Source organism: Pinus tabuliformis, chromosome 3_2 (genome assembly GCF_031772625.1).
Source record: "Pinus tabuliformis cultivar Carrire ecotype Pingquan chromosome 3_2, CPIR1, whole genome shotgun sequence".
Classification (NCBI taxonomy): Eukaryota; Viridiplantae; Streptophyta; class Pinopsida; order Pinales; family Pinaceae; genus Pinus; species Pinus tabuliformis.
The window spans coordinates 843,288,068-843,312,335 of NC_142302.1; the positions used below are offsets into that span (position 1 = coordinate 843,288,068).

Consider the following 24,268-nt stretch of genomic DNA (forward strand, 5'->3'; position numbering starts at 1 on the left):
AATATGAATGGAGATATTGGTAATTTTTACTAAATTTTGTGAAGTGAGTAAAAGTAGCTTTAGCAATTCACCTCAAGATGTTTTTTACAACATAATTTCCTAAGTCTATTTAATATCTTCATTATCATAAACACCAACCAATATCCATCTTAAATCCACATCTACCAAACTCTTAAAGGGACCAAGTCTATTTATCACTCTGAGCACTTGGTAGATCCACACTTAAGATGGATCTAAGCTAATAGAATGACCCCCTTTAAATAGTCTATGCTCACATGAATACCATGGCTTAAAAACTACTAGTAGTAATTTATAAAAAAATAATAAAATTAATAATTGATTTTTTTAAACCGAGTTAAAATGTTTACGTGACATTAAATTACAAGATCCATCTTTACTCTTGATCTACCAAGGGCCCAAAGGGATCAAATATTTTTCACTCTATGATATTTGATCCCTCCCGGGGCTAAGTAGATTCATACTAAGGATAGACCTATTCTCGTTTAATTCTCCCATTTAAATAGGCTACATTCCACATAAATACCATGGGTCATACAATTGTTTCTCAATACCACAGTTCAATACCATGTTCCATCTTTATTTTTATTAATACTAATATTAGAGTTAATTATGTTTTTTTGCATGGTATTAATAATAATTTGACCCATGGTATTTGGGCCATATGCTTCACCTAAATAAAACCTCTTTTTTTAGTGTACTTAAATATAAGGTGACTTATGGAGTAAATGTTATAAAATGTTTTATTTATTTACCATACCTCTCATTTGTTTATATTTTTATTAATTTATCATACCTCTTTTATAATTATGGTATTTAATCCATAAACTTCATCTAAATAAATCTTTTTTTTGAGTCTTCCTAAATAGAAAGAGGTTTATGGACTAAATATAAAAAAATATTTTATTTGTTTACTATACCTCTAGTTTATTTATATTTTTATTTATTTACCATACCTTTGGAGTACATATAAAAAGAGGTTTTATTTATTTGCCATACATCCACTTTATTTATATTTTTATTTATTTAGCATACATATTTTTTTGGGTGTTCCTAAACCTCTTTATATTTTAAATTTATATTATGTTTATATATATACTAATAATTAGATTGATTTTTAGAAAGAGCGGACATGCAAGATAAGTATACCAAAAGCATAATGATGTGATCTCAATGACACTGAAGAGTCAAGGCAACTAACAAGAGCAATGCAACTCATAACATCAAGAATGAGACCAAAATGCCCCCAAGGCCATATCAAATCCAACATAGGAAGCTGGTATTGCATGATTAAGATTAGAATTAAGATTAAGATGCTTCCTAATGCTCTAAACAGATATAAGATAATACTGTCGAAAATGATAAATAGTGGTCTGAAATTTACCATATTATGCTATAAATTTGTATAATAGTTTGATGTTGAGATCCTAACTACTTTAAAACAACCACAAAACTCATTGCTAGAATAAAAAACACAACAACTAATCAAGATTCCACATCTCAAACACCCTGTAACATCTAAACAACAACAAACACACCAGAAAAGTTTAAGTTGAAAAGAAATGAGAACAAATTTCAAATCTAAACCACAACACCTAGACAAGATCCTACTTCAAAGCACCCTGACCAGATCTCAAAAATCACACATCTACCTAAAAAAATCTATTAAAAAACAACAAGTGACAAAGAAATGAGGCAAGAATCCAAATCCAAATCACAACATATAAGAAATATCCCATTTCAAAAACTCTAGACGAGATCTCAACATCCCCACCACGCCCACTTGAAAACATCTATTAAAAAACATCATAATGTTTATGAAAAAGCACAGAGAGCATGGTTATGACACTAAATGGTGAAATTGGACACTCCTATGACATGCATGACCCACTCCACCATATGTTGCATGAGGTTTAATGTAACGGGGCTAGGTACCAGGAATGGGGATTTCTGGAAAATAGAAATGGATCATACAAAACAATATAATCAAGGGATTAGTATGCCTGAGAAATCTAGTATGTACAAGAAATGGTTATAGGGCATTATAAATATTTACCTAGTTTGTAAAGAAGCAAGACATGACAAAACTTGGGTGGCCAGTTGCACAACCCAAGTTCATAACACGTCCCGTTGCAAAAACAATGATGCCATTATTGGTTTCAGGGAACACCCACCTATCAATCTAAGGCTTGATGGTAATCTTCTTAACACCAAAGAAAGTTTCAAGGCCTTGCATATCAATCTCATTGTCAAAGTGACCGATGTTACAAATAATGGCATTGTTCTTCATTTTCTTCATGTGATCTACCATGATGATGTCCTTGTTGCCAGTGGTTGTCACAAAGATATCAACAGTGCTAACTACATCCTCAAGGGTGAGAACATGAAGGCCTTCCATAAGCACTTGCAGGGCATAGATAGGATCAATCTCTGTAACAATGACCCTAGCTCCAACAACTTTGAAGGCTGCAACACAACCCTTTCCAACATCTCCAAACCCACAAACAACAACAACCATACCAGCAATCATGACATCTGTGGCTCTCATAAGACCATCTGGGAGAGAGTACCTACATCCATACAAGTTTTCAAAATGAAAAAGAAGAAAGAGAATCAAAATCAACACAAACTGCATCTCAAATAGAAAATTTTTGAAGAAGTAAAAGATCTGAGAAATCTGGCCCTGGATCTATAATTCACAATAATTCAAAACATCGATACAAGTCCAATTAGCTTTCAAAACCTTAGCTAATATTAACCCATAATAACCAGATAATTGAATATATGTAAAGGTCCTTGATTTTAAATATGAAGATGCTTCTACACCGACCAAGAACTCACATTGATTCAGCACCCAAAAAATTGATTATTTTTAATGTAGTGGAAACTAGTGAATCCTAAAATGTAATGCAATGCAAGCTAACTATACCAAAATCATCATGATGTGATCTCAATGACACAAAAGAATCAAGGAAACTAACAAGAACAATGCAATTCATAACATCATGAAGTAAACCAAAATTCCCCCAAGGCCATATCAGATCCAAAATCGGGAAGCTTGTATCACATGATTAATATTATCAATGAGATCCTAACTGCTTTAAAACAACCACAAAACTCATTGCTAGAACCAAAAACACAACAGCTAAAAATATTCCACATGTAACAACCCCAAAATTAAAACATGCAACTAATTAGATTAATCATGCGATTTATAATCAACGCGCAATTTATCAACTATTTAACATTGAATTTCTAAAATATGAGCAGTGACAACTTACCTATGGCGATGATATTCCTCACTTGTGATTTCAAAGTTGAATGCTATTTGAATCATGCTAACCGCAACAAAGTTTTGGGGATGACTCTCCACCCAACCATAGGCTCAGTTGCACAAAATATTTCTACAACTGGCCACCCTCGAGCCCTCAATCAATGTACTACTGCCATGGAATCCTTTGTCTCACAACACTTTTCTCCCAAGAGAATGGATGATGGAATCATGGAATGATCTCTCATCTTCCTCATTGTCTATTAAATAGAGCAAACATTGGAAGGGGAACCGCATGCACACATTCCATATGTCAACATGCAGCTTTTATTTCTTTATTTTAAGTTTAAATTAATTTAGTAATTCTCTTAATATAGTTCTTTCTTATTTTATTCGTTTTTACTTTTTGATAACTTTACTTATTTTTACTACTTTTATAGTTCTCTTAATTTAACTCTTTCTTGTTTTATTTTACTTTTTGTTAACTTTACTATTTTCATAGTTTATTTTTATTTATATCTATTTAGAACTGTAGTATTGTTATTTACTATTTTATTTATTGATTATATTTTCTTCATTATTTATTATTTATATATTATTATTGTATTTTCTTTATTGTTTATCAATTGTTTTCTTATATTTTAATATTATATTATTTATTTATTATTTTTATTATTATTAGGGGACATTACATACTCCCCCTCTTTATGGAACTTCGTCCCAAAGTTAAGTTGAAATATTTAGCATTTTATTTATTTAGTTATTTATTACTTCATGTTTACCCTACACCCTCTGCTGAACTAGTATAATTAACATGCATTGAAAGTTTTCACAATACCCTGGAAAATCTCAAGTAATCTATGTCCTTTATCCCCCTTCCAAAACCAGAAATAAGCCTCCTTGGCCTGTATCCTAGTCCAAGGCTAGCCCCAAGGCTCGTGCCCGACTCAGACCTCATCTTCCCCAAGGCAGGCATCTGGTACGGTACTCAATGACTTCGGGCATCTCGCAAGGTTGGCCCACTCGCTCCACAACTACTAAGGCACACAACCCCATGCATTAAATTCCTTACACCCCCACCAGACTTCAGCATCGCAATCCAATACTAGGCACCTAGCCTACAATATCAGGCACTTGGCCTCCTCAAGATGGTCCCATAGCCCCTCAAGAGCTATCCATCAAGAGCTATACAAGACAAAGGAACCACTAGCATATGTAGTGTTGATTGAGTATATCCGCAACCCATATGGTGTTACATATTCTCCCTTGCAAGTATGGGCTCCCACGAGATCATCAAATAAACTGGCTCTCTCGGCCCATTTGTGGAGTTCCTGTCAATCACCACATCCAAACATGCAACCACTGCATTAGTTATAATCATAGTATCATAGAAAATAATCGACATGCCAACTCTTGCATGTCATCATGATAACATAATGTTGAAAAGTGTGCAACAAGAAATTCTTGTTGAGAGTGCAACAAGATGATGGAGCTTAGTGAAAAGAGTCGCCTTCACTAAGTGGGCCGGCAGGCAATTTTTGGCGCAAGTCTATTTTTAGACATATGGATCATGTCTATGGATTGCAGGTTGTTGTTTATGGATGATTGGTCAAGTTGGGAAAAATAGATGGACTTCTATTTTTGATCAAAGTGTGAGTGATCAAAGTCTATTTTTAGACTGGCTGTCAAAAATAGAAAAGTCAGATATTATTGTCTCAAAATAATATTTGGACTATAAACTTGATCTTATTCTCTTGGAGAACTTCAGTTTGAGCTACAGAGGTGGCACATGCAGCTGTCAGAAGGAAATACGCTTTTCTTATGAGTTAGTTGAGTTGTTGCATGCATGACTTCAGTTAGAACTCAAGTGAGTTGAGTTTAGTGGCTGGAGGTATAATTGATGGAGTTGTGTTCAGTTTAGCTTTGTTAAACTAGTTGTATTTAGTCTAACTGATCAATAGACTAGAGATGAGTTGGGTGAATTAGTTATTAATTTATTCACAAGTTATTAACTCATAATGCAACTATAGAATACATCACTTAACTCAGCTGCATGTCAGTGCATGTTCAGTTCAACAGGGACAGGTGGTAGAGAATCAGATTGCTATCAGTTGTGACTATAGTTGTGCACCAGATCTTGCACAATCAAGGGATTGAGTATGCCAATGAGTTTGCTCACGTATTTGCCCAGTATTGTAGCCTTTGCTCACGTCCAAAAAAGTGTGAGTGATTATTTTGAGGTGAAATACGAGTTTTGGAAGTCATTCTCATCAGTTCTTGAGCAGGTATTGAGCAGTGGAGGCAGGCAAGCAGTGGAATAGATTTGGAGATCAGATCTAAGCTGTATTGTGTGTAACAGGTGGAGCTGGTACTGGATTGCTTGTGATAAGCATTGTACTTTGTAATGTTACATGATTCAATCAATATAATATACAGATAGTTGGGGTTTTTAGCGAGATGCTTTCCCCGGGATACATACTATGTTGATATGTGTGATTGATGCTTCTATGTGCGCCTGTGAATGTTTCTGATTTTGTAAATTGATGATCAACGTAGAGGAGATTATGTATTATACATGTTCTGCTTATAATTGTATGATCAGGATAATCTCTGTGAATATGTGTTAAATTATTCAAAATTTCTACATGGTATCAGATCTGCTTGATTTGTAGAAGAGATTTTTACAGGATATCAAGCGAGGATTGATCATCGGATCTATTATTCAGAAAGTGTTTACATTTTATTTCTTCAGGCAGAGTTTGTAATCGGGCCAGGTAGCCTCTGGATTCATCCTTCTTTTGGAAGCGGTTGAGTTTTGAGCTGGTGGAATTCGTTTATTCCAAAGCAAGAGCAAAACTCAGAAACATTCAGTGTGAGAATGGAGACAGTATGCCCCAGTATCTCACGAAGTTCACCAATGCCGGGATGAGATGGGAAGTGTGGGGGTGACTGTTGGATGAGGATGGTGAGTCTAGCACTCCTTGACCTTCCTAAGAGTTGGCATAGCTACCAGGACTCTGTGAATGGAAGGGAGAAACTGCCAAATTGGGAAAGACCATAGTTGGATTTGATGCAGGAGGAGATTAGACAGTGCACCAGAGACAGTTCTTCATCTACGCATGATGAGGAGAACTGTGCCTTAGCGAGTAAGGCGAAGAAGGGAAAGAAGAAGGTTTCTCTTTCTGAATCTTGTTCTTCCAGTGATGGGAAGAAGGTTGACAAGTCGAAGGTGAGATGCTTTCGTTGTCATGAGATTGGTTCAAGGGTCAGGAACCTGTATGCTCTTGAGGTTCAAGATGCATGCAAAGCCTTGAGCAGCGAGGCAACTGATGGAGACTTGGTGGTTGAGAGGGAGCTTATATTACCTATCAACATGCAGAGCCAGAAGAAGTCTCAGACGATTATGGAGGAGCCACGATTGGTGCAGCAGCTTCAGGAGGTTGTGGAGGAGCCACAACAGGGGAAGCTGAGAGGAGATAGAGTAGAGACATCTACTCATCCAGAGACCTCCAATAGGGGGAAACTTCGAGCCAGATGGGCTGAAGGATCGCATGCAGGCATACCTCCAGGTAGGAGGTGGGGTGATGTGGATTGATTGTCCTAAGGAGAAGGGGCAGGATCCTTGAGGTACCCAACCTCTTGGATGAGACCTTGCTACGGGTGCCCCGATGTGTAGTAGCAGGAACTGACTGATTGGGTAGAGACAGATGCGGATGGAGCGGCAGAGAGAGCGACAGTGCAGGGAATCCCAGGACAACGCATAGCTAGCAGGCTGTAGCAATGTGAGAGGCACAAGTGTTTTGAATAGTGCTAGGTGGCATAGAGAGGTGTGCAATGGTGCGAGATGCATGGAGATGTTGCAGTAGTGCAGATGTCAGAGAGGGAGCACTTGTCAGTAGCAGGTAGAGCTTCAGCATCAGAGGATGTTTCTATCCCAATAGGGAGGTCAGTTGGGAGGTGCAGTGCGGATGCAATGCTGGGAGATAGAACCAGCAACAGCACGGATGCAGTCAGAGATTAAAGTGACAGAGGCTAGAGTAGTTAGATACTGAAGAGCACAGAGATGCAGAGTTTCAGTCGACAGAGGCAATAGCAGTCAGAGACTTTGATGACAGAGCAAGTGGACCGGCCAAATGTGTTGCATGGAGAACATTCCAGAGTTATAGGATCGGGTTTGAGAGGAAGCCTTTCTTGTTGAGAGGGAGTGTTGAAAAGTGTGCAACAAGAAATGCTTGTTGAGAGTGCAACAAGATGATGGAGCTTAGTGAAAAGAGTCGCCTTCACTAAGTGGGCCCGCAGGCTATTTTTGGCGCAAGTCTATTTTTAGACTATGTCTATTTTTAGACATATGGATCATGTCTATGGATTGCAGGTTGCTGTTTATGGATGATTGGTCAAGTTGGGAAAAATAGATGGACTTCTATTTTTGATCAAAGTGTGAGTGATCACACTGTGAGTGATCAAAGTCTATTTTTAGAGTGGCTGTCAAAAATAGAAAAGTCAAATATTATTGTCTCATAATAATATTTGGACTATAAACTTGATCTTATTCTCTTGGAGCACTTCAGTTTGAGCTACAGAGGTGGCACATGCAGCTGTCAGAAGGAAATACACTTTTCTTATGAGTCAGTTGAGTTGTTGCATGCATGACTTCAGTTAGAACTCAAGTGAGTTGAGTTCAGTGGCTGGAGGTATAGTTGATGGAGTTGTGTTCAGTTTAGCTTTGTTAAACTAGTTGTATTTAGTCTAACTGATCAATAGACTAGAGATGAGTTGGGTGAATTAGTTATTAATTAATTCACAAGTTATTAACTCATAATGCAACTATAGAATACATCAGTTAACTCAGTTGCATGTCAGTGCATGTTCAGTTCAACAGGGACAGGTGGTAGAGAATCAGATTGCTATCAGTTGTGACTATAGTTGTGCACCAAATCTTGCACAATCAAGGGATTGAGTATGCCAATGAGTTTGCTCACGTATTTTCCCAGTATTGTAGCCTTTGCTCACGTCCAACAAAGTGTGAGTGATTATTTTGAGGTGAAATACGAGTTTGGGAAGTCATTCTCATCAGTTCTTGAGCAAGTATTGAGCAGTGGAGGCAGGCAATCAGTGGAATAGATTTGGAGATCAGATTTGAGCTGTATTGTGTGTGACAGGTGGAGCTGGCACTAGATTGCTTGTGATAAGAATTGTACTTTGTAATGTTACATGATTCAATCAATATAATATACAGATAGTTGGGGTTTTTAGCGAGATGCTTTCCCCGGGATACATACTGTGTTGATATGTGTGATTGATGCTTCTATGTGCGCCTGTGAATGTTTCTGCTTCTTTAAATTGATGATCAACGTAGAGGAGATTATGTATTATACATGTTCCGCTTATAATTGTATGATCAGGATAATCTCTGTGAATATGTGTTAAATTATTCAAAATTTCTACACATAACACCATTGTTAACCACCACATTCTAAATAGTAAAAAAAAATTGCATACTCTTGTGTGTCATAAAATTTGCATGCAGTTACCACATGCTTCACCTTATGAAATACCATCATAAGTTATAACATCAACATGTATGTATCAAAGATATATCATGACATCACATAATATATGAACCAAATGTCAATATACATTTTATTGTAACATCATAATACCTATGCATATCATATATGTCATGAACATACAACATCATTATCATATCAAACTAAATGAATAAGAACCACACGTGCATCATTATCCTCATACCATCATATCCTGAAACATCATCAATATGAGAATCATCTCAATACTTATCAAATATATATCAATACACTATAAACATTCTTATCATGATTCATCAGAAAAACGAATTTCATTTGCTTGTATAAACATTGAATACCAACTATGAACCAAGATTATTCAACATCCATCTAGGGTCTATGTTATCTCATCATCACTATTAGTTTCATGTTTTCATCTAGATACCAATCACTTTTCAGTAATCGTTTCTTGTTCTTTCTATTAGTAAGTTAACCATTTACACCATAGGTATACTCATATAAGTACATCGTTAAATTCCAAATGAGCCTCATCATCTTGAGCCTTAACCTCTCGTCATATATTCTTCCTTCTCCAAAGAAATTTTAGTGAAATTCGTTGTTAAGATATTACCGTTTGTACAATCATTTAAATCATCAATATCAAGTTAAAATTCCATGAACACTATACATAGTTTTCTTATCCAAATAGCACACATACCCTTGGTCATCCTTATTTAATTCTTATGTCATTCTTAATCCACCTACCCAAGGGTTTGTTGTCCCCTGGTGATCTATCCATCACTCACATAATTGTCATTGTTCATCCTAAAAGATTTTCTTATCTCATCAAGTTCCCTCTTGATCTCTTTTATTGTAGATTCACTCATCTTCAAGTTGGACTAGGGATTTTTCCATTTTAATTATAACTTGTTAAATCTTTAGTTTAGAATTTTCTAAATCTTTAGTTTATAATTTGAAATGATTGGAACCACTACCACCATTAGCATCCATGAAAGATTTGGTATGCCTGCTGTATTTGGAAATAACTTCTTCCAATACTAATGTTACACTAATAAGTTATTTTATATGAAGTAATAAATAGATCATCATTCCACTTGGAGTGACATCTATTCAAGTACACCCTTTATTAGTTGATTCTCACTTCTTTTGTCAATTTATGTGTAATCCTTCTCAAATCCTCATTATAGGATTTCTAGCTATAATTCTTCCCGGGCTTCATGCTCAGTGTTTTCTCATTAGTCTACATACCGTATTTCTTTTTTTTTCAAAAGTTAAAAAATTGTTATCCTTGAAAAATTTTCCTATTTTATCACTTATCATTTGTTACCAAATAAAAGTGCTCACAACTTCATACCTCAATACTTCTAAATTATATAGCTCATCACTTTGATCGTTAGCAATCATGTTCATAAATCCACTCATCTGTATCCTTAAGATAACTTTCTTCTTGAAAGAGTCACTCCTTCACTTCCTCATGCCGAATATTCATAGATATATTTTTATTTTCTCCAATAATCTTAATTTCCTAATGCTCCATGTCTACTAGCTTCAAAGATGGAAATATCATTATGACACTTGGAAATGTTGTTACAACTCCTCTGCTCACATAATTTATCTTCCTCCAACTGATCAATTTTATTGTGGATTTACTTATTTAATCCAATGTTGTCATACATTTGAGGGCCCTTGTAAATTCAATTTCATTAGTTGATTGTCGATGTTTCTTCCTTATATGCATCATCCTTAAATCAAAATTATAGTGATTCTCATCATGTTCTTATATAGAAATAATTATATGATTCCACAACCATTTGCTACCAAGTTTTTTTCCTTTGAAGAATACATTTAGATTACCAAGTTATGACTTCCAAAATATTCCATTATGTTCTAAAAAGGGCTACCCATTCTTATTGATTTCTTACCCTTGTTGTGACACTTTCACTCAGCCACCTTAAGTATCTATCAATAACTATTTTTTTTTTCACCTCATTAGTCTAAGTTGGCCATTGTTATGGGGGTTAACATTCATTATCATTTATTTATTTTTTTGTAGATTCCTCCTTATTCTTCCCATAAACTTCATAGTGCATGCCCATAACATAAGTCAAGTCTGTTCTTGATTTATGAATACCAAAACATTATATAAAGTGCATCAAATGGTGATATCACCCCCCTTCCAGGCAAATTATAAGTTGCCCCTACCTCTTCCCCATCTTTATTTTTCAAGATTATATTGTGACTGTGAGTTTAATTTATCCTCCTCCTTCTGAGTTGGTTGTGGTTACAAGGATATCATTCATTATTCTCATTAGAAAATGTGCAAATTCCTCCTCTTTCCTTCCTCCATGCTGCTAATGTTGGAAATCAAACATAGAAACCTTCCTTTCTTTCTTAAGATTGTTGTCTATTTATATATATTTTTCCACCATATTATTGTAATAATAGGTTTACTATTCTCCCAAATCTAGTTTCTTGCTATCTTAGGTTTATACTCATTACTTCCATGAAATTGCACCCTTATTTCCTCACATATTCGCCAAATAGCTATTGTCTCTTTAATTCCCATATGATCAAAACTGGTTTTGCATGTTCATATCAAGATTTTAGTTTTACATTATTAAGAACATGATAGGCATGTCGATTTCTTCATGGATTCATCAATACATGTCTAGTACCATAATTTCATTATCACCTTTATGAAAATCGTTATGTTATAGGGAGCATATAAAAGGGTGCATTTTTTTCTTTTTCTTCTTTTGTTTTGGACATATCATTATATCCCTACGTTTTACAATAGGTGTGCACTAACCTCAACCACCTATCCAATTCAATAATGACCTAATGTTTAATATCATATTATCAAGTTAATATATATTGAACTATATCATTTAAATTTTTATAATTTTCCCATATAATAAAATCAAATTTATTTAGTATTTTTTCTTAAATATATACATTCATATCAAGCACATGAAAATATTTCTCATCAATTTTCCTAATACATAAACCACATGCATATACATATATATTATAAATCATAAATTTCATTTCTTTCCATATTTTTCCTACATATAAATCACACATATAAATTTAAATTTAAAATAACAAACATATAAAGTATTCTAATTATAATAATATATGCATGCATCCTATGAAATTTTAAATTAGTTAATATGACTCAAAATTCATATAAATTATGAATCCACCTCATAAAAGTAACTATTTATAGGATATTAATTCCAACTTAAAATTTGTTTCACCAACCCAACTCTTCACAATCAATGAATAACCACTACTGTTTATTTTATTGTTCTAAAATTAATATAACCTCTTCTTCTTTTTTATATTTCTAATTTAATAGTAAGGGAAGGATATATTTATGAGTAATTATATTTACCTGTATTAGAACATCTATCCATACTTGTAACTCTTAGATTGATAAGCCGATTTTCTATATAAAACATGTCGTAATATTTGCGCAATAATAATTTTATATCGAGAAAGTTTAACTATTCCTACTCATAAGCATAAGTAGATATATAATAGATTATTATTTTGTTAATCACTTAAAATAAAAACATATCACCATTACCTTGAATTGTGCTTTCAACTAAAAGAATTTCTAATGATCAAAACAACTTTATTTTTATCCAAATAATAGAATGCTTAATTTTTGTCGGTTTTAATGGTAGGATTTTAAAAAACAATTATAATATATTTAAAATATAGTTTATTTTTAATATAATTCTTATAAGACTAGATTCAAAATTATAATATATTTAAAATATAGTTTATTTTTAATATAATCCTTATAAGAATAGATTCAAAATGACACAGGTATATAATTACACATAAATAAGAAGTATCCAAAGTTTACAATAGTATATTTAACATTACTCATTTATACCATTACATGCAAACAAGAAGTGACCAAAGGTTTATATTTATTGATTTAAATAAAGAAAGTTTATCTATTGTATTAAAAGTAATCATATTTATTCAATAATTTATATATAATAATTATTGTAAAAAAATAGAAATGGTATTTATTTCTCAAACTTATAGTGATTAAATTTCTTTTTATTATTGCAATCAAATTATTGATGAATTGATTTTGAGGTAAATTGGGCGCGGAAGATGAACCCTACATGCAGAGCCGCCGCCTCCTCGCCTTCGGCCGCCGTGTGGCCTTTGGAAGGCTCTGTTGATGCAGGCGAAATGCGATCTTTTCATGGACGTCCGCTCCAGTGCACTGCTGATACGCCGGGTCTCCATTACATTCTGAAAGCAACCCTCCCTCTCCTCTGCTTCGCCTTCGGCCCTGAAGATGCCAGATCTGGAACTTTTACTGCCGCATCTCGTGCCAGCTGCCTCCTAAAGAATGCAGATGCGGCGGCTGAGAAAGAGGACGCAGATCTTTCTCTTGTTTCTCCTCAGACCTCTGTAGAATTCATGAACACTGTACATCCAATGGACGAGCCCGCGTACACAGAAGGCAGCCTGCCTAAAGAAGCCAATGCTGTTTCAGAAATTTCATATTCTGAAACCCTTCATAGTGCGAACCTGAAAACGAGATCTCTGTCAGAATCTCCGGCACGAAAGAATTCCTTTGCAGCGGATCTGGGCTGGAGTGAAAGCTACCATCGGCAGAAGCCTTTTTCTCCCCCTCTGCCTCCAGTGCGTCAAGAGATAGGAGACCCTACAGCCTCTGGCCCTGTGCTGCTTCAGAATGTTTCTGGAAAAAATTTCTCTGCCCCCTTTCAGGTTCAAATCACACAGATCTCAGGCAAAACCATTATGCAATGGGTACACCCTTCAAATCTGGTGCAGAACCTCAAAGCAAATCTGGAGTACAGACTTGGGATCCCCTCATCCCTACAGAGACTTATTTTCCAAGGTAAACAGCTCGACGATCCTCTTCCTCTCTCTTTTTACAGCATAAAAAACAACAGTTCTTTAGTGTTTTCCTTCCGCTTGAGAGGTGGAGCTGCAGGGCAATCCTCTTCTGCTCCTCCATTCTCCTACAAAGCTGCAGTCCGCTCTGAGATACCCGCAACCCTGGAACCTCCCAAACCCAAGCCTTTTTTGGTTGACAAACTGGAGGAGGTTCCGTCTGTTGAGATCTCCTACTCTGATCTTGCAAACGACACCCAAAAATTTGCTGAAAGGGCCATCATCTGCAGATTCAATGGGCTCTGGCCACGCTCAAAGGATCTTTATGACTGGATCAATGACAACTGGACTGACCGTTGCAAGGTTTATTTCTGTGCAAAGGGATATTTTATAGTGCTGTTCGATAACCCCGAGCATTACGAAAAGGCCTTAGAAGAAGGCCCTTGGTTCATAGGTTCAGCAGGCCTCTTCTTAACTCCATGGTTCCCAGACTTTGACCCAGCTTCTGCAGTCATCACTAAAGCCCCTGTATGGATCAGACTTCCGAATCTCCCAATACACCTGTGGCGCACAGAAGTATACAGGGAAATAGGCAACACCTTGGGCTGCTTTTTAATGGGAGATTACCAAAGGGAACAACTAGGTCTCTATACATATGCTAGAGTATGTGTGGAGCTAGATTTAAGCAAGGGATTGCCAGAGCAAATCAATCTCAAGATCAATGACTCTGTTTGGACCCAGTTTCTAGACTACGAAAACACTGCCTTCCGATGCTGCCATTGTCACCTAACAGGGGACCTGTAGAACTCCTGCCCATCGCTGACAGCAAGAACGAAAAAGGGCATCTTCGCAAAATCCAAACCCAAGCGTTGGGCTCCCTGTCCACCGCCGCGAGCTGGGAGCTCTAGCTCCCCAAGTACGGAGGATGAGGAAAGCGATTCAGAACCGGACCAGGCGCCTCAGCCGATGGTTCCGCCCACGGATACTGAGGGGTACACCCATGTCACAACAATCTCCCAGAAACGCGCCCATGAGACTTCCTCCTCTGAATCTGAAAAGGAGTTCCCGAAGATAGAGAATTCCAATCTTCAAGTTGTTCTAGCTCATTCTCCCCATGATGGCTGGACAAAAGTCAACAAAAAGAAAGGGAAAAAACACTGTGTTGTAGTTTCTGCCCCTGTGGGGTAAAAGTCAGTTAGTCAGTCTTTGCTCTCAAATTATTTGATGTAGCTGTGAGATTGAATCTTTCCTCCGGGACCGAGGTTGATGGATCCATCATTTCCGGTCTGCCGGTCTCTTGCTTCTCTTGATTGTACTATATTTTACTTAATAGAATTAGTCTTTATCGAGAAAAAAAAAATTATTGATGAATTTAAGTAAGCATTTTTCTCGAACTTTTATCTAGAGATCACAAAGTCAAAACCTGCTCTAATACCATATGTAACAACCACAAAATTAAAACATGCAACTAATTATATTAATCATGCGTTTATAATCAACACACAATTTATCAACTATTTAACGTCGAATTTCGGAAATATGAGCAGAGACAACTTACTTGTGGCGATGATATTCCTTACTTTTGATTTCGGAGTTGAACGCTATTTGAATCCTGCTAACCGCAACAAAGTTTTGGGGATGACTCTCCACCCAACCATAGGCTCAGTTGCACAAAATCTTTCTACAACTCGCCACCCCGAGCCCTCAATCAACGTACTACTACTAGGGAATCCTTTGTCTCACAACACTTTTCTCTCAAGAAAATGGATGATGGAATCATGGAATGATCTCTCATCTTCCTCACCGTCTATCAAATAGAGCAAACATTGGAAGGGGAACCGCATGCACAAATTCCATGTGTCAACATGCAACATTTATTTCTTTATTTTAAGTTTAACTTAATTTAGTAATTCTCTTAATATAATTCTCTCTTATTTTATTCTTTTTTACTTTTTGATAACTTTACTTATTTTACTACTTTTATAGTTCTCTTAATTTAACTCTTTCTTGTTTTATTTTACTTTTTGTTAACTTTACTTATTTTTACTATATTTATAGTTTATTTTTATTTATATTTATTTAGAACTCTAGTATTGTTATTTACTATTTTATTTATTTATTTATTATTATATTTTATTCCTTATTTATTATTTATTTATTATTATTATATTTTCTTTATTGTTTATCATTTATTTTCTTATATTTTAATATTATATTATATTATTTATTATTTTTATTATTATTAGGGGACATTACACCACATCTCAAATACCCTGACAAGGTCTAAACAACAACAAACCCACCAGAAAAGTGTGAGCTCAAAAGAAATGAGAACAAATTTTAAAATCACAACACCTAGACAAGATCCTACTTCAAAACACCATGACCATATCTCAAAAATCACGCATCTACCTAAAAACATCTATTAAAAAACAACAGAATGTTTATGAAAAAACATAGAGAACATGGCTATGACATTAATTGGTGAAATTGGACACTAATTTGACATACATGACCCACTCCACCATATGTTGCATGAGGTTTAATGTAACAGGGCTAGGTATAGGGAATGGGGATTATTGGGAAATGGAAATGGATCATATGCAACAATATAATCAAGGGATTGGTATGCCTGAAAAATCTAATATGTACGGGAAATGGTTGCAGGGCATTAGAAATATTTACCTGGTTTGTAAAGGAGCAAGACATGACAAAACTTGGGTGGCCAGTTGCACAACCCAAGTTCATCAGATGTCCCTCTGCGAGAACAATGATGCCACTGTTGGTATTAGGCAACACCCACCTATCAGTCTGAGGCTTGATGGTAATCTTCTTAAAACCGGGGAAAGTTTCAAGGCCTTGCATATCAATCACGTTGTCAAAGTGGTCGATGTTACAAACAATGGCATTATTCTTCATTTTCCTCATGTGATCTACCATGATGATTTCCTTGTTGCCAGTGGCTGTCACAAAGATATCAGCAGTGCTAACTACATCCTCAAGGGTGAGAACAAGAAGGCCTTCCATAAGCGCTTGCAGGGCACATATAGGATCAATCTATGTAACAATGACCCTAGCTCCAGCGACTTTCAAGGTTGCAGCACAACCCTTGCCAACATCACCAAACCCACAAGAAACAACAACCTTACCAGCAATCGTGACAACTTTGGCTCTCATAAGACCATCTGGGAGAGAGTGCCTACATCCATACAAGTTGTCAAACTGTAAAAGAAGAAAGATAATCACAATCAACACAAACTGCATCTCAAATAGAAAAATTTTGAAGGAAAAAAAGATCTGAGAAAAATGGCCCTCGATCTATAATTCACAATAATTCAAAACTTCGATACAAGTCCAATCAGCTTTCAAAACCTTAGCTAATATTAACCCATAATAACCAGATAATTGAATATATGTAAAGGTACTTGATTTTAATATGAATATGCTTATACACCCACCATGAACTCACATTGATTCAGCACCCTAAGAATTGATTTTTTTTAATGTAGTGGAAACTAGTGAATCCTAAAATGTAATGCAATGCAAGCTAACTATAACAAAAGCATCGTGGTGTGATCTCAATGACACTAAAGAATCAAGGCAACTAACTAGAGAAGTGCAGTTCATAACATCATGAATGAGACCAAAATTCCCCCAAGTCCATATCAGATCCAACATCAGGAAGCTGGTATCGCATGATTAAGATTAGAATTAAGATTAAGATACTTCCTAATGTTCTAAACTGACATAAGATAATACTGTTGAAACTAATAAGTAAAGGTCTGAAATTTATCATATTATACTATAAATCTATATAACAATTTGATGATGAGATCCTAACTGCTTTAAAACAACCAAAAAACTCATTGCTAGAACCAAAAACACAATAGCGAATCAAGATTCCACATCTCAAACACCCTGACAAGATCTAAACAACAACAAACACACCAGAAAAGTGTGAGTTCAAAGGAAATGAGAACAAATTTTAAATCTAAACCACAAAACCTGGACAAGATCCTACTTTAAAGCACCCTAACCAGATCTCAAAAATCACGCATCTACCTGAAAACATATATTAAAAAACAGTAGACGACAAATAAATGAGGCAAGAATCCAAATCCAAATCACAACATATAAGCGAGATCCCATTTCAAAAACTCTAGATAAGATCCCAACATCCCCACCACACCCACCTCAAAACATCTATTAAAAAAACATAACGTTTATGAAAAAGCATAGAGAGCATGGCTATGACATTAATTAGTGAAATTGGACACTGCTATGACATGCATGACCCACTCCACAATATTTTGCATGAGTTTTAATGTAACAGGGCTAGGTACAGGGAATGGGTATTTTTGACAAATAGTAATGGATCATACACAACAAAATAATCAAGGGATTGGTATGCCTAAGAAATCTAGTATGTACAATCAATGGTTGCAGGGCATTAGAAATATTTACCTGGTTTGTAAAGGAGCAAGACATCACAAAACTTGGGTGGCCAGTTGCACAACCCAAGTTCATCAGACGTTCCTCTGCAAGAATAAGGATACCACTATTAGTGTTAGGGAACACCCACCTATTAGTTTGAGGCTTGATGGCAATCTTCTTAACACCAAGGAAATTTTCAAGGCCTAGCATTTGTAAATAAAGGGGTACTTGCAAGAGTTTATGTCGAGATAGGAGGGTTTCTACTAATGACCATACAAGAAAACAAGTTAGAAAGCTTTTAATCTATATTTGAAAAGTAGAAAGCAATTCTGCCAGATATTAGAGAATATATAAAACCATAAATGCACGCTTTGCAAACTTATTTTTCCTGTGAGATATTATAGAAACTTCAAATGTAAAAATAAAATGTCCAAATAACTATTCTAATTTGACATTCATAATGCAAAATTCAGGGTATCTTATAGTGCACTCAGGCTCACCAAACCTCTTTGGTAGTGAAACGGTAGCATGTTTGACCTAAAAAATCAAGAGCATATAAATTCTATTAATGTCTAAAATGGAGCCCCAAAAAATCTTTGTTCATTATAAGGGAGGTTATTATTTAATGCAATTCATACATTGCACAAGTAGAAAGATAGCACAATACAGAAGCGATGAAGAAAAAACATGAATCCTAACTAACAAGTGCATTATGATGTTATGGCAGGAAGAGGTTGCATGGAAAATTCACTCAACTAAAAGCTCGGAACAAAGAAAGACATGGGCTGGTTTGGATGTATAATCTCTAAATAAAATTCTAGCTAAACTGGATATGTCCACCACTTCCCATATATGTTTAGTTTCCATCTTCATACAACATCAATTTCAGTAACAACGGGCATGACCTCTAGTAAGTGTGCTTCAATTTATGTAGGTTGGGTTGTGGTCTAGCAGAAGCTTGATGTGAGTCTACCCCAACTAACCCAGGTTTGATTCCTAGTGTATGCATGGGCGGGCATCCCCAAAGTGACACATGCTAAGAATTTTGCACCCACTCAGGACAAAATTTGCATAGTTCTTTCACAAAAATAAAAGAGGAGGGAATGCTTCAGTATGTATTCAGGTTGTGTTAATTTTAGGTATTTTCTATGCTTAGAGAAATTTATTTCATTTTTCACAGTTAGCTCAATATCTTTTCCAGATTAGCAACCACATCAACATTAAACAAAATTGCAGATAGAACATAAACATAAATCGCAGAAGACAAGCCAAGACAAGAGGACACAAGATGTGGCACTGGCCAGAGACAAACCCCAATGTGGGGAACCCTTGATCAATTCTTCTTTTATGTTCTTCAATAGTTCAACAGAGAAATAGAGAGAGATAGTACATTTACAACAGAATTCAACATTTTGACTTATCTAGATAAGAGCATAGATCATCTCTAAGAAGATGATACATGAGATCAGTTGAAGACATGCTGCTTCAATTGATTCTCCAAGGTGACTCCTTCACCTATAATTTTGTTGCATCGCATCATCATGTTGTATGTCACCGCGATGCACCATGTTGCATCCATCATCAAAATGTTGGACCTCAGGACCATGTTGTACACATCATACTACTACACCTTATCTTGCACTTTTGTCCCATGTGTCATAACCATGTTGTCATACAACATGTATCATGTGCTTGCAGCACCATGCTTGCCACTGCTATCAATGTTGTCCATACTTTCCATGCTGCACCATGCACCTTTGCTGCCATGTAATAGTTGTCCCATGTATCTATACAGTACTATGTACCTTGTTATCCCATGCATCTATACAACACTATGTACCTTGTTGTTCCATGCATCTATACAACACTATGTACCTTGATGTCCCATGCATCTATACAACACTATTTACCTAGATATCTTATGCATATATAAAACACTGTGTACCTTGTTGTCCCATGCATCTATACAACATTATGTACCTTGTTGTCCCATGCATCTATACAACACTATGTACCTTGTTGTTCTATTTAGTTTTCTGCACTAGTTAGCAACTATCCCACTTGTTCCACTGGTGCACAAATGTCATAGTTGTCCTATGTCATTAGGCTATCCCATTAAAGTTGTTGTCCCAACATGTTGCTGTCCCATTGTCATATTTGTTAGTGACATTACAGCCCCTATGTGGCAGTATCCAACATCTCTGTATTGTTGTTCATGGAAAAAATTCGATCACTGGTTAGGGAACCCTCCTGTAACCTACAATAGTCCAACGATCAGCCTATAACTAACCTTGAATTATGTGGCCTCCCTTTCTTTACAAGGTAGGTGGCCTCGCTGGTTGAGGAGACACCCACAACTCCATGTATAGGGTTGTTTTGACTGTCAAAAGAATACTTACAGGTCTGCGGATTTCACACGAACCTTGTTGCCTCTTCAAGTGGTCACATTGGTGACCTTAAAGTCCCTTCTCCTTCATTGAAGTAGACCTTGGATTGCTTCCTTCTAGCCCATCTCCTAGGCCCTCCTAACAGTAGCTCAGTCCTCCAAAATACTCATGACTTTTTTGCAGCTAGGACCTATTAGGGAAGTGTATATCCTTATCTTGACTATGGCTAGGTTAACGTTGAGATAGCGTAGGTTAGGGATGCCTTAGGATAGTGTTAGGGATGCTTTCCATCTACATCTGTGTTTCCGAGAAAACTAGTGTCTTTTCGATCTGCTAGTCCCACTAAGATGGGTAGCTATCTTAGAAACAAATAATTCAAAGCACTTCGAGATTTCCTTTATGTATGATAGATAAGAGAGAAGCAAAGAGGACCAACCTGTATCTTCCGCTTGGCTCCTTGCTTGTTTCCTCTCTCCCTTGATAAAGCTTGCCACTCCACTCCTACTTGTCTCGCTTTAGAGAATACCTGTAGAGGCAAAGCAACAAAACACTATCAAAGCATCTCGATCTATGATATCATAAACAATGCAGAATCAGAAATACATTAACCATACAATTGCATCCACAAATACATGATTATATGGAGGAAAACTCAAAGAAATTTATTGATAGTAGAAATAGAAGAGAGGATTACAACCCAACTGTCTGATCTAGCATCATCCTCCCAGCATCAAAGCCCTCTTCACCTCATGAAAAGCAAGATCACCCAACAATACAATGTCTATTCTCAAAGAGAAACCAACAACACTTCCTTACAAATTACAAAATTCAAGCATTTAGATCTCTCAGATGAGGGATCCATTTATAGATATTTGTAGAGGGGTGAGTCAGCTCTGGGTTTCTGATTAGTGTCATTCCACCGATAGTTCTTGGTTCCACTTGGATATTTCATTGATCTCTTACTCATCTCTGGGCGAATTCAGAGAGGCAAGTGTCATATGGGAAGTTTCTAGAAGATTCTCTGGGTTTCCACTTAGCAAACTGTCTCTGCCATTTGTCTACTCTTGCTCATCACACCCCACAGAAGGCTCTTTCAGTATGCATCTCACCTGGCTAGTGTAGTAGCCAGTATGCATCACACCTTGACCATGGAGCAGTCTGTATGGTCCAATTTTGGCCAGTTCTGAGTGGTTTTTCAAGTGGAACTTCTCGAAAATGATGTAATTAGTTGACCATGATTCTTTACGGTATGAAACAACACTTTTAGGTGGTTGACCATGATTGTGATTGCAGTGCCCAAATATGTCTATAACAGTTGCCCCCTAAAGCATGAGGTCGTAAATCTTCTGATGTTGGGTGAAATGCTTTATCATGAGGATCCGAGGTATTCGAACTGGAATGTGACCTGTATAAAATACAATACAATACATCAACTTCATATTATTTTCATGATCTAGCTGAGGCGGGCATTCCCATGCTCAGCTTTATAAATTCATTTTCATGTACATAGGACAGATAATCGTCTGTTGTTGCAGATTGGTGATTCTTGTAGAGTCATCACCCCTTAGCTTGGATGATCATCTGTGCAGCTTCTGTGTACATCTGATGTCTTTATTTTCCTGAATACAACGCAGCCTGGATGGATGAAATTAGATCCAGGTTATTCAAACTCGTTCAATCTTCGCCCGGTGTACAAGTCGATCCATGTGAAAAGATGTTTTGAAGTCGATCATGGAAAGACATCGCCTGATTACCAACCAATGATGTAAGTTGTTAACAAGCGCGAGAGGAATCACCGATAATGATAATGACCCTCAAGGTGCTACAGTACAATTCACGTGGTGTGAATATATGATCTAATGTCAAATACCACACAACATCTTTCGATTGAAGGCCATTAATGTAAACCTGTCACCGGAAGTGAGAAACTTTCCATTGAGGCATGCAAGCTTCAAAGTACTGAAAGGGTTGTTCCTAAGTCAACTTCTTGGATAATGAGCTGATGTCGACAAGAAATGACCCGTCGTAGGAGGGCCTTAATGAATCCCACTTGGAGGCTCACTTTTCTCTCCCCCTTTGTAGTAGGGGAACCTAGACACAATTGCACTGCACACTCACCGGGCACACCTCCCTCGCTTTTCGAAGACACCATTGTATCACTCTCCTCTACTGATAGTTAGAGCTAAGGAAAATATTTAAGGATTTGGTAACCCGAGCTTTATACTGGATGGGAATCCTACACCAAAAGGTGTGAGGTTTGATTAGGAATTCATATTGGGTAGATCCCCTTGGTTCATGGATTTCCAGTACCATTAACAAAATGGCCCTAGAAGGAGGGCCCGATGACATGTTGTGCCTGTTAAGTCTCATTTGAATCTCTTATGTAAAATGGATCGTCCCCAAATCATAATCTTGGGATGTCTTTCTAAAGAGCTTAATGGTATCATCCCTGCAGAAGTTATTCATAACCCATCTGAATTTAAGTTTGACAGTGAAGGTGAATCAACTTTTCATGAGCATCTATTTCAATTTTTCCATCTTTGACTTTATCACAAAGTATGTTCCAAAGATGTCATGGATAGTTTACTCACCCTCACATTTAAAGGTTGTGTTAATCAATGGTGTCACACATTACCCAATGCTTTTATCCATTCATTCGAGCAGCTTGCCAAGAAGCTTCATAAATCCTTCGATAAGTATAACTACCGAGATGTTTGAGGAAGAATCAATATTTTAGGAATGAAGCATAATGAATCAATTGATGTTTTTCGTGATCGATTCCTTTACCTCTGTCATGAAATTCCTAAAAAACATCCCAACTGGGATTTTTTCAAACAAGAGTTTGAGCGCTCGGTTCTTGTCTCTTCATACAGTGAAACTGAACCTCCTATTTTTTTTTTCTTCCCCAACTCTTGTGAATCATGAGGCACCTCAAATTTCATAGGAGGATCTTACTACGTGCTTTTTTCTTTGTCCTCCTCCCTTTCTAGTCCCGATGCCATTACCTCCTTCTGATGGTTGTAAAATTGGGAAATCCATGAATCAAATCTCCATTCCATCTTCTCATTCCTCTTCCATTTTGCATGATTCATATTCAATGGAGAAAAGTCTAGAATGGCTCATGAAGCCTACGACGATGACTCACTCCTTCATTTCGCAAGATGTTGCCACTGTTCACAACTCTAGTCACAAAGCTAATCCAAATTTATGTTATCCTCTATCATATACATATCCTAACTTTTTGTATAATGACTCACCTGATCAATCTACTCCAATAGTTGGTTCTTCACATTCTTGTAATTCTCAAGGGGTTGGATCAAATTGCGATTAGGTACAAAGAAGTCACATTATGCAGGTAGAGGAGCTGAAAGATGAAGATTCCTTCAATATTTCCTCTATTTTCCAAAATTTTCCATGTCAAGATATTGTGTTTCCATTCTTGAATGATTCTTAATCTACTAGTCTCAGTAGAGAATCCAATGCAATCAATTATTTTGCTAAACCCCTAGCCTTGGGCAACGATTGTTCCAATGATGATACCTCTATATCCATATGTCACAACGAACGCCCAAGCACATCTTATGATCTTTCAGTTTCTCATGAAGATTTTAATTTAGATCTAGAATCTTCTTTGCTCAAAGAATATGATCATATTAAAACTTCCTCTTCACCTCACTATCTCATGTGTCCTACCATTGGAAATAAGTCCACTTGTGATG

At 36.4% G+C, this 24,268-nt stretch overlaps 2 pseudogenes; both read right to left on the reverse strand.

Moving 5' to 3' along the window:
- Positions 1-2,074: 2,074 nt before the first annotated feature.
- On the reverse strand, positions 2,075-2,653 carry LOC149183299 (adenosylhomocysteinase 2 pseudogene; annotated as a pseudogene).
- Positions 2,654-16,128: 13,475 nt separating this feature from the next.
- Positions 16,129-16,992, reverse strand: LOC149183300 (adenosylhomocysteinase 2 pseudogene; annotated as a pseudogene).
- Between the last annotated feature and the right edge of the window lie 7,276 nt (positions 16,993-24,268).